The sequence below is a fragment of the Empidonax traillii genome, unplaced genomic scaffold (genome assembly GCF_003031625.1).
Source record: "Empidonax traillii isolate 1590-97213 ecotype Southwest subspecies unplaced genomic scaffold, ASM303162v1 scaffold140:size1466565, whole genome shotgun sequence".
Taxonomy (NCBI): domain Eukaryota; kingdom Metazoa; phylum Chordata; class Aves; order Passeriformes; family Tyrannidae; genus Empidonax; species Empidonax traillii.
The window spans coordinates 110989-127506 of record NW_020955333.1 but is presented as its reverse complement, the minus strand read 5'-3'; the positions used below and the strand labels follow the sequence as shown (position 1 = coordinate 127506).

Here is a 16518-nt window from a genome sequence, read left to right as displayed (position 1 = left end):
ATGCTGGGGATGAGCCAGTGACATTAAAGCAGCAGGCAAGAGGCTGCATGCAGCATCCAGTTCAAGCTGGCATTTGTGTCTGGTCTGCAAAATGCCCAGCCATGGTACTGTCAGGCGTACTGCATGTACAGCTGGCTGCCGGCGGGGAGAGTCATCTAAGAAACAACTAGGCTGGTGCAGGGATGATTGGAATATTTTCCCATAAATATTCCTTAAGCATAAATGATTGTGATGAAATCATAAAAGTAATTGGCTCTTGTAACTCCTTTTTTGAAAACAAATTAAGCCTAGAAAAGTGTAAAGACCTCCTTTGTTTCCAGAATATTATTGAAAATTAATAGACCATCTGAGCCTGCAGTATCGTAAAGTCTGTATCCATTTTTTTCTCACATACCTGCAGATTCATCTCCAGCAGCTCTCCATCTGTTTGCAGGCTGTTTCCTAAACCAGTGTGATGCCTCAGGTGCAAAAGAGAGAGACAATAATTAACAATGTGGCCTAGAGTACCTTGGGGAACAATTAATTTTAGTGAATGGACAGGGGGAGGAAGAAGAGGGAAGGTAAACTTTGCTCATTTGTCTGCTCATGTGTTCACAGTTGTGCATATTGGATAGATGTACATGCAGATATGCATTTATCTTCCAAGAAGACTATTTTCAGCATTCCAACTTTCACTCTTTTGCAGTGGCTGTTGTGCACAGAAGCTACTTGAAAATGACGGTGCCATCTGTGCTGAGGAGATTAGGGGGTGTCAAGGAATATTCTTTTTCACTTCTCATATTCCTGCTTCTCTCCATCCTGTCCCTGGAAAAATCCCAGCTTTTAACCTGTCAAAACAGTTTTAAAGCTGGTCTCTGATGTATAGAAACCTGTGAGACAGAACCATGACAGTTATGTACTGTCAAAGGAGTATGACTGCATTAAAAAAAATGAAAACCCAACACTGCTGAATAAAAGAACAGGGAAATGTAGGAGGCTGCACTGACATGTGGGGTAGGTCTTTCATATACATTGATCAGGGAATACTAAATTTATATACAGGAAGACCATTTGACTGATTTATATAGAGAGAGATTCTAGAACAATATATACACAGAACTGAAAATTAAAGATCTGCACATCTAGAGAGAGGTTAAAAATGAAACCTGTATGATGAATTAGACTTTCCCCCTCCAAAAGTAGGTACTGAAATTAGAAAACTGAATCCATTTATAAGCTCATAAATGCAAGTGGCCTCATTTCCGATGTGCTGAGCAACTGCTGCATCTGCCTGTTTCTATTGTTAGCATTGGTTCTGTTTCTGAAAAACAGCTGTCAGGAAGGAGATCCTACAGGGTCTCCTCTGATGTGTCTAGCTGGCAAATAGCCAAATATGACTGCAGTACCTACATGTCATGTGAATACAGCTGGAGATATGAGGATGTGGTGCCAAGCTTTCTGACTGGATGTGTAATCTTCAGGTAGGAATCTGGCAGAGATGCTGAGGGAGGAACCTCACCACACTCTAAGTATTTTTCTGCTTTGACCTCTTTTTCATATCCCTCTGTCCCTTCTTCTTCACACACTGGTACCCATGTTGAAGGCAGAGACTATTTGAACCAGAAGAAGAAACTCTTGCAGTGTTGGTTTTGAGAGTGAGATATCACAGATGTGACCACTTACGCCTGGGTGGTGCACAGGCAAATGAGGCTTTTCAAAATTGGTTCACATCTCACAAGTGCATGGTCAGAATTGGAAAACGGTTGTGTTAATAAAGGGCACCTGAAAGCTTAACTGTGAGCCCAGATAAGGTGGTTTAAGAGCCTTTGGTTTTATTCTGCAATTTTGTAAATTGCACAAGTGTTTGTGCTGCAGAGAGAAAACAAAGTGCCCCACTGGAAAGCTAGTAGTGCATTCATCCCCTCAGAGAACAAACTCATTTGCCCTTTTCTTTTTAAGTTGCTTATCCAAACAATGAAATAAATTTTTAAAAAATCTGCTCTGAGCCACTCTCAAATGTTTTCAGGCAGTAAAATAAATGAGAATCGGTAATCTAATACAGAACTGATTTGAGTGTGTTTACATGTGATTAGGAAGCTAAAAGGTTTATTCATGCCTTTGGCTCTGTATATATGTAGAAACAGCTGCATGAGGAGGCTGCTCTTGGCTGACTGCTTTCTGTGCATAAAACCCCCAAAACTTGGGCATTTGTCTTTTTCTCCTCCAAATGTCCAGTCTGTGACAGCAGGGAAGACTGCAGAGTGTCTTTCAGGACGTAAAAGCTGTCATTTGTGCATCCAAGGAAGGATTGTGCTATGAGGGTAGAAGTATCTTTCTGTAAGAAAATTACATACTGGAAAAAAATGTGAACTTCTCTGGAATGGGAGGAGTGGATTGTGTTAATATCTGCAAATCAACTTTGCCTTCTTGATTCACTTCATGCTGCATCAATTATATTGTAACTTTTCAAACTGCTGTCTGTAAGTAGCATTGTTAACTATAGCCAAAGTTTGGGAAAAGATTATTCTTTTAAAATTTGATTGCTTGCTCACTAAGAAAACAACTAGAAGGGAAAACAACAACAACAACAAAAAAGCTTTACCAGATCCTGCAAAGAAAAGGAATTCTGTCTATTTTTCACTTCTAAATACAATAAACCCCCCAGAAATCCCCATTTTTGGCAATATAAAATATTGCGATGTGAAATATAATTTTGGTTATATTATATATGATATTGTATAGAAGTACATATCATACAGAGGTTCTTTATTCTGCCAAAATGCAACATTCCACTCTCATAAAGGCTTACTCAAAACCAATTTTATATGGGGAAATTAATCAAAATCCATAGGTTCCCATGAATTTTCTCATACCACTCAAGCTGCTAACTTCAGTGAAAGCTGTTCAGTTTAAACATTTTCAACCTGTCATAAGTTCCACAGGCTTATTTTGCTTTAAAATGTAGTTTTTCACATCCCGGTTTGTGTTACTCCTTTTTTGCATTATGAATGGAAATGAGTTTATGACCTGAAAAAGAAAGCAAATGGTAGAGTAGGGAGCTCTTCCATAATGTAAAAAGATAAATCCCAGTATGCAAGGTTTGCACAGTTGTAACTTTTGTAATTCAGTGATATTTCTTTCATTTCTTCCAGTTCTTAGTGGAATGACTGCTGAACATAAAGGATGAGATGCTCTTGACTCACACTTTTAAAACACTTGTTAGCAAAATTACTCTTTCTCTTTCATGTCACTAGGGGCTAATGTTCCTGCCTGAAAGAATATCGGGCTTCCATGATCCAAGAAAAGTTTCCTCAGTGCTAAACTTTCACTTGTACGTTTATAGACAGTCTAGGTATTGACCTTCTGATGGTAAAGATAGCATAAAAGGAGCTGTATAAATGACACCAGTGAGTAAAGGATGAGAAGAAAGAAAAAGTAAAGTGGGAGTGACACCCTCAAAAGATTGACTGGGAGAAAATGCTTACTGGGAAAAACTTACCATCATTAGTAATGAATGAAGAATCTAACAGAAGGAAAGCAGGACAAAGGTGGCTGCTGAAAAATTAGCATTTAAATGCAGTGGGGAATAGTATAGTAAGAACTGTCCTAGCACAAATTCTGTGCTGCTCAAAAGCACGGTTGGAGTCTCTGCCCTTACTGACTAGTTATGATCTACCTAAACAAGGTAGATGCCAGGACAAGGTATATTCCTTCTGAGAGGTAAGACTGGGGTGTGTCTGTTTTCAGATGCTCTGCATGTGCCTGAAGACAGAATGGACAAAAAACCAAAAACGACAATAACGACAACAACAACAACAACAAAACGGATGGGAGGAGGAATTCTCATTCTCAAAAATTGTGATATTATTTATTATTTCATGGAAGTTATATGAGCCTAAGGTATTTCAAGGCTGTTTGGTCCTGCAATAATAAGGCATAGAGGAAGGAGCAATTTGGTAGCAGTACTGGAAATGTTCATAAATTATTTTGAACATGCCTTGTTGAAATGTTCTTGGTTTCAGAGAGAACTGGTTCCTTAGCCCTGTGTAATCATAAGCCTGGCCTAGAGCAGTAAGAAGGGAGAGGAGGCAATCAAATGAATTATAAAACAGAATCCAAAGTGCAGTACTAAGGCAGAGGGCTTTTTTTCAGTGTTTGTGTCTTTCCTGCTGCTGGCAGTCCATGATGACATGGTAAAGCTACCATGTACCAAGAAAAAATGAAAGGAAAAGAATATTAATAATATGACAAATTCTTTCTCCTCCATATCTACTGTCAACGATTGACCTCTTCATTTACACCTCTCTGTAGGAATGGCTAGTAGTTACTGTGTTACCCGTCCCTGACCTACCTATGCACAGCCATGCTATGCATATTTTAGCTCATTTAATCTTTTCTTTGAAGTCATTCCCTCCAGCTCTTTGTCATTTGTCTTGCTTTTGTCTGAACTCCTTCCAGTTCATCTTGGCATGAAGGTAGCTAGACGAGGGTGTTTGGAGTGTGCTTTCAAGAATATGCCATTAGAAAGGGCCATCCAACCCTTGGCTGTCTTCCAGGCTGACTTGGTAAATTCGTGGGAACTCTAAGTGGTGCCTCCCTGCTCCTAAACTCTGTATTGCAGACTGCACACTGTGGAGCACCTAAAAAAAGATCTGCAGATTGCACTGGCTGTTAGTTTGGGTTTATTTTTTGTTGTTACTGAATACCACAATCCCAGTTCTGATCCTCCTTGCTGTGTATATTCCTTAGACCTTTTTCAGCATTGCTATCTTTCTTTTTCTCCCACAGAATATCTGTGCTGCAGTGCATGATTCATCGGATACGCTTTTCTGCATTTTTCCAATATGTATATACTTCAGTGTTTCTAGACAGTATCATGAGGCTCTTAGTGCATTGCCTTAGGTATTTGTGTTTCTCCTCTGTGGGCTCCTCCCATGAAGTACGAAATTGATTATTGTCTGGATTTTATGAGGTCAATTCACAGAACAATCCCCACATACAAACAACAGATTTTGGCTCAGTTTGCTGCTCTTTTTCAATTTCCCAAGTCTTTCTCCAGAGCCTTAGTCAAAAAGACAGGCTGTTTGGTTTCTCAAAATATTTCCCTGCTATGCTTCTCATTCGAAACGGAAATTAATTAATATTTCTTTCCAGCACTTGTTGACCTTCAGTGATGCTTGAACAGCTTCTGCAGCCTTGAAAGTGAGACTATAAATAAGATCTCTTTGGTCAGTTTTTAAATTAAGAGATTGCTGTCCCATCCCCAAGGAAAAATGTTGTTATTTGTCGTAAAACTAACACACGGTCCCCTCATTTTCCCAAATGTGAAGACAATGTCGAAGGACAGGGTAGTGGAAATACCATGTCGGCTGTCTGAGTGTGATATTACAGATAGATAAACTATGGTACCATGAGTATGTCCAAACCAATGGGTGTAAGAACATTCTAAAATGTTTCAAATGCCTTATTATAATCATAGTTTTGTACTTATATCCTATTCCATCAACCATGTAGTTCATAGTTGTGCCAAAAAAGCTATCAAGATGATATGCATTATGTATTCATTAATATTTCATGATTCCTAAAGTATATTCATCTGGATGTTTGTTTGCTTGACTCTCTACTGTGCATGCTGCTGATTCCCTGTACAGTAACACTTAGATAACCTTGTATTTTGTTCTGAAGATTCTTGTTACTTTGGAAGGTCTCCCTGCTTACTACTTTCTTGGTTCCTTGTTTCACCATAGCTTTTGAAAAACAACAATTAAATATTTCTCCAAATGGTGAATTTTTAATCTCTCATCATGTCTGCAATCTCAGTCTACTGATTCTGAAATATACACCCTCATGAGTGTAGATCAAGAGCAAAAGCAAGGCATGGTTGTTGGGAAAAACTGGGAGATTTGGCTTCAGGAATGTATTCCTAATCTGAATGAAAACCTTAATGGAGATACTTGTGGAGGGCTCATTTACAAAACATATGTACTCAGAAAGACAAAAAAAGGTGTGCAAAGACAGATTTCTTCGGGTTTTGTTTTTTTTTTAATTTTTTTTGGAACAAAGAAAAAGTTCATGGATTTCATAAAGATACTGTAAATGACCTTATGTACCTAATTGTAACTTCAGTTGACAAAGACCATCTACCTTCAAAAGCATTATTTGTATGCACATTTAAGAACAAATCTATGCTATGTATTCATGGAAACAGATACAGAAAATTATTTTAGATAACAGAATCACAGAATCAATTAGGTTGAAAAAGACCTCTGAGATCATCAAGTCCAACCCTTGACAGAAGACCACCTTGCCAACTAGACCATGGTGTTAAGTGCCACATCCAATCATTTCTGGAACACAAGACAGTCAAAATAATTTCAGAAAGGCCATTAAAGACAGTTATCAGCTGCCCACAGATAGCTCCAAGGGCCCTATGAGGTGCCTGTAGGTCCCCCAGATGTCTGCCCAAGACTGGCCAGTATCAGAGGGTCCAGGACAACTCCCTGGAGCATGAGCAAGGAGCTGGGCCGGGGGCTTCACAGCACCCAAACAACATGAGGTGTCTATGTTTAGACATCTGAATCCCAGGAAGGCATCCAAATGAGCTCTTCTTAAGGAGCTCCTTAGCATTCCCTTACTAAAAATAGAGTTTAGGCATTTGCATGTGAATGCCTAAATGTAAATGTCTCCACACCAAACTGATGTCCTCCCATGCTATCAAGTGTGTAACTCAGTATGAGTTATCAAGACTAGGTAGAAAAGTATATGGTCGCATCCAAAGTAATTCTGTTTCATTTTGTGCCTTTTTTTCCCCTTTGTTCGGATACCTGCACTAGTTGCCTCCCATTAATTAGCTTCCTCATTGTTGCTTTACAGACTTTGAGCAAGCAAAGATAACTAAGCAACTGCCTGATATCATCTCTGGTTCTGCATCCGGTGTTATGCGCAACACTGTGTCACCAACGAGCAGATCTTGTGATACATCTGTCATGTTGGGATATGGCAAAGGCCACTTTTCTGAGGAGCAGGGCACAGAGCTAAGCAGGATGAATAAATACAGATATAGCTCTGCTGCTGTGAGAAAATTAGCTGTTTCACTAGTCCCTGATCACGCTCTGCTGGACCCATATTCTACATATCTATAGCCATACTCTATGCAGCTAGAGAGATGAGTTTTCTTATAATGCTGATAGTGAGGATGATTAATATAATGCCAGTCAGAGACCAGTCTATTTCTGTAATGCCAAGATAATGCCTTTTTAAATAAAATGAGCTCTTGCTTCTGGCTGAATGCTGCTAAGCCTTAAGAAATATGTAAGGTTTTATGAACTTCAGGATCATCCATCTTTCCTCCATGTCTTCCTATCACTTACACCCCATCTGCTCCTCAGTTTCCCTGTGCCTCTGTATCTTTGTCATGAGTGGGAGTGGGACTTGAGATATAGCTTGTTAGAGAAGCTCTCCTGTTGAGTCAGGAGTTGCAGGAATGACTTCCTTGCTCCCCAAACTCCCTCTCAGAGAGGAGCCTGGGTGCAGCTGGAGCCAATCTTAGCCCCAGACTATGTCCACAGTTTTAAGTACAGCTTTGTCCTGCAGATTTATTGATGGCAAACCAGGTATATTTATATAAAATGAATTCTTTGTCATGATAAATGGTCAGATAAAGGATGTAATCAGAATTATTTACTACACAATGTAAAAGAAACTACTAGTAGTGTATAGTATAGTGCACTATATTAAAGCTAGTAAAATAAGAAACAATTACTAAGTAGAGATTTGATGTAACTCACCATACCAATGCTTGTGGGCAGATCTCTTTCACTTAACCTCAAGGAGTATCCTTGAATGGGCATCCCCCCTTCAAGAGAGAATCTCCACACACTCCAAGAAGAGCATCTTAGAAGAATCTGATTGTATGACAGTGGACTGAACTTTTACAGCATAAAGTCAGTTGCCTGTCTCCAGGCCAGCTTAGCAGCTTATCTGCCAAATCTTTTCCTCACTACCAGTATGTTGATTTGAGGTTGAAGAGCCAGACTGGTTTTAGCATCACCTGATGCCCCTCTCAGCCCACCACTCATAGCTTGCAAAACAGGGCATTGTTTAGGTCATTTGACTGCATAGGGCAAAATATCCTGCCACAGCCTTGTCCTGTCCTTTCCTTTCCTACCTAACCTGAAGGATGATGTCCTCATTCACCTTGGACCTGACCTACCACCTTTATTGTGCTGTAATGCCAGTATCTTTCTCCTCTTTAGCCAATCAACTCTTGCATGGCAGAAGCAGATTTTAAAACTAGTGTCTCCGGGTGTTAACTGGAGATATGCTGGGGCCTGTGATTTTGAAAGGACACCGTGTTAAAAAGGATTAATGAAAACCTGTTACATATGGAAAAGACTATTCCTATCTAGTAACAAAGGCAAAATTCACTCAAAAGCAGAAGGTCAGTGCAAAGGGAAATGAAATATCTAGTTATAGGTTGAGAAACCAAGATAATGATTTGTGGTGGTTTCCTACACAGGGATAAATTTCATCTGGCAACAGCAAGACGAGGCAAGTCTCCTCAGGTGTGGCCAAGGCTGAAAGGACATGAGGCAGGGCTGGCCAGGAGGCTGGATCACCATATTTTCTTGGTGGGAAACCTGTGTGATCAGCTCCAGCTTTCAAAATGATGTGCAGCTCTACCTACTATGCAAGTGTGTGGCTTTCAGAAAATCTATGTCAGATGTCCAGTCAGCTGAATGCAGACAGTGGGAGTTTGGCTTTCTTTGCATTTGCTCAGACAGATGTACCACTTTTCTACTTATTTTTCTTTTTTTCCATCATATTTCCTGGAGTTTATTTGAATCAGTTAATTGAATATCTAATTATTCTCTGATTACATTGAAGAAAACTTTTTAAAACACTGTCTTTTGCTGCAAGGTGGATTGATGATGTCTCAAAAACTCCATTCCTTCCCTTTTCGCAGTTGCTTAAGATGGGACCTGTGGGATTAAGGACACGGACAGCAGATCTACTAAGCAAGGAGGGAGCTTCAAAGGATATATAATTCTCTGAGCCTTGTTCCTTACTAGCTGTGCTAGATAGTGCACTTAATATCTGACTATGTGAATACTGTAGGAAGCTGTGTGTGCCTTGGAGTCACCTGTTCTCCGTTGGTTGCTGAATATGCACATGTAGTTTAAATGTATATAATGGTTGTTTCTTACTGTTTATCCTGTTGCAATGATTAAAAGCCATGACCAGCTGGGTCCCACTGCACTTCTTATATGTAATGCTACATAGTCAATGGACTCATTGTCCAGGGGTGTGGAAAGCAATGTGTGTGTTGGGACCCTGAGTCCACTGGGTGTTGCTGCAGCCTCTTCCTCCCTCCCCTGGTGTTTGGCTGCCTGTGCTCAAGGCCTTTAATCTCTGATGTGGTGCTGCTGTGCAGCCAGGGGTCAACCATGGCTGGGAAACAGCTCAGTTATAAGAAGAAGCTGTGACAAGCTTTCTCTAGAGACCAGCCTTTAGCTCAGGAGTTTTGTCCCTGCATGGTCACTTTAGCCTGCCCACTACCCTAGCTGAACCTGCTCTTGCCTCCCCATCTTGACTCTTAAGCCACCCCATCCCCATGACCACACCTGACTGTCCCAGGACTGCAGGAGGCCCTGATTCCTGGCCCAGCTCTACTTGCCACCTCCATCTGTGGTGGAATAGGGCTGGGGGGGAAGGTCTCTGCCCCATCCTACCCCAGTGACCCAATGCTCCCTGCCCTCACCTCACAGCCTGCTCTTGTTGCTGTATGACAGGTATGTCTGGTTCTATGAGCACATATCACTTGTGCAGATGCAGTCTTCCTGTAATTCCCAGAGAGCTGTACACATTTAAAGACATGCATCCCTTCACAGAATCATGAGAGGTTTGGCTTGGAAGAGATCTTAGAGATCATCTCATCCAACTTCCCTGCTGTGGGCAGGTTCAACCTTTACTAAACAAGAGTGCTCAAGCCCTGTCCAACCCTCTCACTTTGAGCTTACCATGCAATGGTGCTTAATATGACTGTCCTGTGGAGATTTATTTCACTGCAGGACAGAGGAAATTTCTCTGCAGAAGGGATCTAAGGAGCATCTTGGCTACTAAATAAGCCCTGAGGCAACTATAAAACCACCTGAATGAGGATCAGTGAAGGATCTAGCTATAATGTGAATGCAGGCATAAATGCCCCTGTTGGAAGGATGTGCTTCAATTCCAGCCTTTGTGAATGGCAACTTAATTGCTATGTCTCTGTGTTTGTGCTCCATCCACTCCAAAGGAGGAAAAAAGTGGGAATTGAAACATAGGAATAGACAAACTGATCATAACTAAGCTGCACTGAAATGCTGTGTACAAGCATTTTATAATGGGCACATCTGCCCACCCCACAAACTCACCACAAAAATTGGCACGATTTGCAGCATCTGTCGTGAAAGTTTCAGCTTCAGAATAGAAAAGGCTGATGAGTTTTGGAGTTTAACTGCACAGGTCTTTATAGTTTAGTTTCTTCTTGTGCTCTGTGGATGAGTCCTAAACCCTGATCTCAGCAGGCACATTTTTTCTTGCCTTTTTTCTGGCCCCCCTCTGAGATACCTATTTTCCCCCCCTACTACTGAAAGTTGGCTTTCCACCTCTCATGGTTTCTCTGTGTAAATAAGGCTCTCCTTACAGCTTATCCACTCAGTGGAATTAGCAAGTTTAACAGATATTTCCATGAACCTCTCATTTTTTTTTCTAAAAGTTCTAGTGTTTTTGGCACTGCATCTTTCAAAAGATGTCAAGTATTCATCATAAAGTTTCTTTACACAGAATATATCACGTTCTCTTGTAGTAAAGTGCTAAAGTGGTCTAAGCTTTCCACTCTTGCTGTAGATGCTGTACATCTTGGGATCTTCTGTTAAATGTGTGAACATTTTGCTCACTTTCAAAAAAAACCAAGTAATTCCTCTGTATATGAGTCTTCTCTGTAAGATGAGCGTGACCAATTCTCCTCATGGTGTATGGTCATTTAGCTACCCCACAGCTACTTATTTCAGCCCTAATTCCCAATCAGTCCTAATGGTCTTTGGCAATTCCACCCACCTCTCATAAGCAACAATTTCTGCTCCCTGCATCTGCACCTCTAGGCTTGAACAAAACTCCTGCTGCTTTGCCACTAGCAGGTTCCTTCATTGGAATACCAAAAGGACAGTCAGTTGTCTCAATCTGGATTGAACTCTGTATCTGCTTTTCAGCAATAATGCATTCTCTGAAAAGTTTTCCAATGCCATCATTGCCTCTGTGTAAGCAGGTTTCTAATGTCTGCGTGTTTATACAACTGACTGGCTCATCAGGCTCTGTTTGGTTTGGTTTACAAAGTGCTGCTTTGTTCATGACTCTATAATACCACCCTGTTCTTTATCAAGAAAAGGCTTTTCTAATTCGTTTGCTCCCTTTCTGCCTTGGGAACAAGATTTAGTCTGAAAATTTTGTCTCTTTTCTATACTCATTTGTATTCTCCAAATAAAAAGAAAGCAAGCAAAGCAAATATACACTGGATCTCCAAAGCATTGCAAATTGGTCTTGTCTTGTCAGGAAACAGCTATGATTTAAACAAAATGACAGGCAGGCAGAAGTCCTGCCTCAGCTTTGCTATTCTTAAGAACTCCTGGAGGACCTTCAGTGTTCTGGCATACCATTTTACCATTTCCTACAACTTGCCAGGGTTAGTTCTATGCTGCTGGCCAATGAAAGATGCCTCTTACACACAGGTTCTTGCATTACCAGCTTCCAGGCTGGCCCTTGCATTAAAATCGAGTGCACCCTGCTGCTTTACAGGTGCCCTGTATTGCTGTGGTGGACTTTGCCAGAGCATTCCAGTGTCATCCTCTTAAAGCTTGCTATACCAGTACAAATGGCCTGACACAACAAAAGTAAACTGAACTGTACATTTGCAGTGTCAGAATTGAGTAACGCACTCACAGAACCTTGTAAAAATGTAGGCAATGGGAACACAGGAAACTCAAGATTGGTGTTATCCTTGTATCAAACCAACTATGGTCTACGCAACATGTCCTCCAAGTCCTGACTGGTAGAAGAGTGCTGACCTGAATGTGCCAGGGTCTCATTCTGTTTCCAATCAGAATCAAAGACTTGCTTATCCAGCTCATGGATTTCCTAATCCCTCCCATCACCACTGGCTTCCATCCGCCACTTTGAAAATTATGTTGTTCCTTGCCAGAGACAGGTGCAATTATTCCCTGCTTAGATTATAAAAAGAATCAGATAATGTCTGCTTTGGTGTTTCATTAGGCATCCAAATTTAGTTTCTGTAAAGGCAGGAAACCCTTTTCCACAAGGCTTAGTGATATTTTTCTCATATAAATGACATATTTCATGCAAATGTCATTTGCATAATTACATAACTATTCAATTTGTATATGCTACTTACTGCTTGCGCTTGTTTGAGACTGCATTAGCAACTAAACTTCCCTGAGGGAATATGAGGTTAAGGGGTGACATTCACTTGAACTCTGTCCTGCACTGCATGAAAACTAGCTCTAACTCCTGTTATTTATCATCCTCAAACAAAATAAGTATCACCAGATGATATAGATAAGTCTAAGGTCATAGAAGCAGAGCTTATACTTGACTTAAAATATGCAGTTGAACTTCTATGGTTTGATTTAAAATTTAAATTTAAAATATTTTAACAACTCTATATACTTGACACTGAAGTAATGCCGTTATCTATTACCAAGACTGTCATTGTGAGACACTTCAGTAACAGCACATAACTGGAGATGGAAATCCCTAATTGCCAAATGTGTGGACCAGCATGCTTAGCTTTCATGAAATAAATACACAGGGAGGTGATGTTGCTGAATTGTTCGGCAACAGCAAATATAAGTCATAAACAGGATGGGGATTTCCACTCTTCTCATATCACAATATTGTGCTTCTTAAGCCAGTGACCTTACAGTCTAAAATAATACAAAAGGGAAATATCAGTTCCTGGGGGTTTTCATGTAAGCTAGTCAATATCATGGAACATAAGCAATGTTGTTCTAATGACATACCCCAGCCTGATTTGAAATGTCATCGGTGTTTTTGTAGGATAATTTTAGGTTAATTGTTATTTGGGAAAGATCAGGTTAAGCCTCTCTGTTTGTGGTTTTAGTATTAAGTTAGTTTATGATCTCACTCGTACAACAGAGGCTCAAAAGCACTTGTCTGGGAAACACACAGTTTACTGTAACTGCAATTTTGTTTTCTTTTGAAGAGCGGAAGGGAATTTTTGGTGCTTACTGTAGGTCTCTGAAGGCTATCCCTACACGTGCAAGAAGTTCAGCACCATAGGAAGAGATCCAGCTGGTGCTGAAGACTCAATGAGGGCAATTTTTTCCTATTTCAGGTGAGTTTTATATCAAAGCAGCTCTGTTCTGGTCCAAAGGACAAAATGGTTGTAGCAGCTGGATGACAGTAAAACTGTTCCTCAGTCCTGTCTTCCATTTTGATTTAATGTGAAAAGAATCCAGTTAATTGTAAAAGAATCCTCTGAGGCCTTCCCATCATATGAATCAAAGCATGCTAAGTGGCAACAAGTGCAAGATCCACCTTCAAAAGCACGTTCATTATCTGAACTAAAGCACAAACATAGCATACTCTTAATGAAAATAAACACAGCTGCACTAAAAGGATTCATTTTATGTCAGAGTCCCATACTTTGGGATTTGGCCTTAAGTAAGCCTAAAAAGTGGCAGCTTTGCCCATAGGCATTTCAATATAAACGCCTGGATTTATTATTTAATTGCTTTTAATATTTTGCAGATTGCTGAAAAAGAAAGTCAAAACATCCTGATCTAATTTACTAATTGCCTGAAAAATCACCTGTAATGAACTTTGCAACTGTACAGGGAAATGGTGACTTCAGCCCAAGCATATTATTCTGTGCCTGTAACTCCTTTTTCTGTGATGTTGCCATTTGGATGCTGCTGAGGTTTTATAGGATGCTGTTGGTTTACTGAACTACCTACTCACTGAGAATTAAGAAGACTTGCATGTATGCAACATTTAAGGAAATACAAATTCATTTCAGTTGTTCATTTTAAATAAGCAAATCTAATAGAGCTTGCTCTTCAATGGCAGAGTGGCAGTTTAATGTCTTTTTTAGTTAATGTATCTAGCTTGCTATAAAAAAACCCAACCAAACAAACCATTTAACACTAACACATTTCCCCCCACCCAATCTTTCATCTCAGTTTCTATGAATCGGTGTAAAAGGAGAGTGATAAAAAATATCACTAGCTGGAAATTACCTTGACTGAATTCTGAGACATGTAGCTCACCTAGAGGTGCTGGAACTCAAGCAGCCAAATATAGTTCCAATGAAAAGTTATAGATTAAAACTATGAGTGTGGGACCACCTGCCTGGTGAATGGTCCTGATTTCATATACATATATAAAATGATCATTGAGTTGCTGAACTCATAAAAATTGAAGCAAAGAGATTCTGTCTCATCAGGTCTCGAGAAAAACAAACACTGAAACTACTCTCCTTAGGATGTAATACTGTAGCTGAGTTTCCTATAACAGGAAAATTTACCCTCTGATTTGCAGATATAAGAAGGAAGGAATAGCTAACCAAGTAGGACACTAACGGTCTTGAGCTAATTACTTTAAAAAGTTTGTTGGCATGCAGAAGCCACAAGTTCAAGCTCCCCTTATCCTCAAATAGACCAGCTGTGTGCATGACGTTTTTCTTGGGGGATTACAGTCTTCTGACCTGGGTCAATTGGTCCAGCCTGGTCCAGCCCAGTCCAGGAAATAGGTTAAATTCTCATTTTCAGGAGGGAATTTTTACTCTGGTCCCCAGATGCCCCTGAATCTTAGAAACTATGACTAAAGCTGGTACATTTCTATCAATGGCAGTGTTGATGGAGCAATATATTCCTGTGAGAACACTTTTTGTCAAGCCAACTGTACTTGGGCTTTTATCTTTCACCTCTCAGATACAATATTGCCATCTGTCTGACGAGTTTCACAGACTTTCTCACCTAGGGTCAGACTTCTCAGCAGCGATGGTTTCAGGGTCACTTTTCACTTAAATGAACATTCAGTTTCTGAGATACAGCTAGAAACCAGCTTTAATGAAGAATTTGCCATTGTGCAATCAATAAGCAAGCTATCTGTGTACTTTATGTCTGGAACATAGGGTTACCTGATATTTTTATTAGAAGGGACATGTGTGATGATGTGAGACTTTCTCGAAGCAGCAGATTCTCTCAGCTTGAAGCTTTGTGTCAAAAACCACTGAAAAATCCCTCCTCATTAAACTTTTCCCTTTGTACCTAGCACTTCGCCATGACCCCATGGATTCCCAGACTTGTCTCAGTTTGCATATGGCTTGTCTGCAACATCCCTTGAATGTGTTACATCCCTAACGCTGATGTACTCCAAATTTGTCAAAATACTGTGGCTAGGCAAGCTTAAAATCAAATTAGGAAGGCAAAGAGAAAAGCTCTTGATTACAGAGATGGAGCTGCTGCTATGAAAGCATCAAATTAAGAATGGTAAACTTGTGTCAAAAACTAATCTGTTCCCAAAGCTGTAGCTGAGCACTTCAGGAAAACTGCCTTAATGGCTGCAGTTGAAGATTAGCTCTGTGGGCTATCCCGAGGTGGAGTCCTTTGGAGGAGAGGGGATGCCCCTGCTCTGGATCGCCTCATTCCTATGATACTTGTGCAGTGCAAGCATGCCCCTGCATGCAAATGAATCTTCAAAGCAACTTGCTAGGAAGGTCTGCTTTCTCCTCCATCTGGCTAATCAATTTAGAGAAGCTTATTGTAGTGCACTTTGCTGTTTGTGCAAATGCAAATGAAGTCTTGTTTGAGCTTGTCTGTGACTGGGATAGACAGAGCTCTTCTAATGTGTTGATTTTCCACACCTTGCTCATCCACCTGTGTCAAAGTGGTTTGAATTACATTCTTTCTGACAACTCCCTTCCTAGACACGGAGCTTGTGAATCTTTTTGTGGTGCCACAGCAATTTCACAGAATCACAGAATGGGTAAGTTTGGAAGGTCATCTGGTCCAACCTTCTTGCTCAAGCAGGGCCATCCAGAGCACATGGCACAGGATCGCATCCATATAGTTCTTGGATATCTCCAGTGAGGGAGAATTCTAGCTCTCTCTGGGCAATCTGTTCCAGGTCTCAGCCACCCACACAGTAAAGAAGTTCTTCCCCATATTCAGGTGGAACTTCCCATGTATTGGTTTCTGTCCACTGTGGCTTGTACTATGTGGTTTGCACCAGGAGCAGAGCCTGGCTCCATCCTCTTGGCACCCTCCATTCAGATGCTTATGGACATTGATGGGGTCCCTTCTTCTTGAGGCTGAACAGGCCCAGCTCCCTCGACCTTTTCTCCCGAGAGAGATGCTCCAGTCCCTTAAGCATCTTTGTCACCTCCCACTGGACCTGCTCCAGGAGCTCCTCTTGTACTGAGGGGCCCAGAACTGGACACAGCACTCCAGATGCAGCCTCACT

The 16518-nt window shown here is 40.7% G+C and overlaps 1 long non-coding RNA gene across 2 annotated transcripts in view; it reads left to right on the top strand.

The window, feature by feature from the left end:
* The first annotated feature begins 2212 nt into the window (after positions 1 to 2212).
* The window catches only part of LOC114057660, a 45378-nt gene continuing 31072 nt past the window's right edge, over positions 2213 to 16518 (top strand). For both annotated transcript variants that reach the window (XR_003571271.1, XR_003571270.1), the window contains exon 1: positions 2213 to 2300. This is a non-coding gene — a long non-coding RNA (uncharacterized LOC114057660). The remainder of the gene's footprint in view (positions 2301 to 16518) is intronic.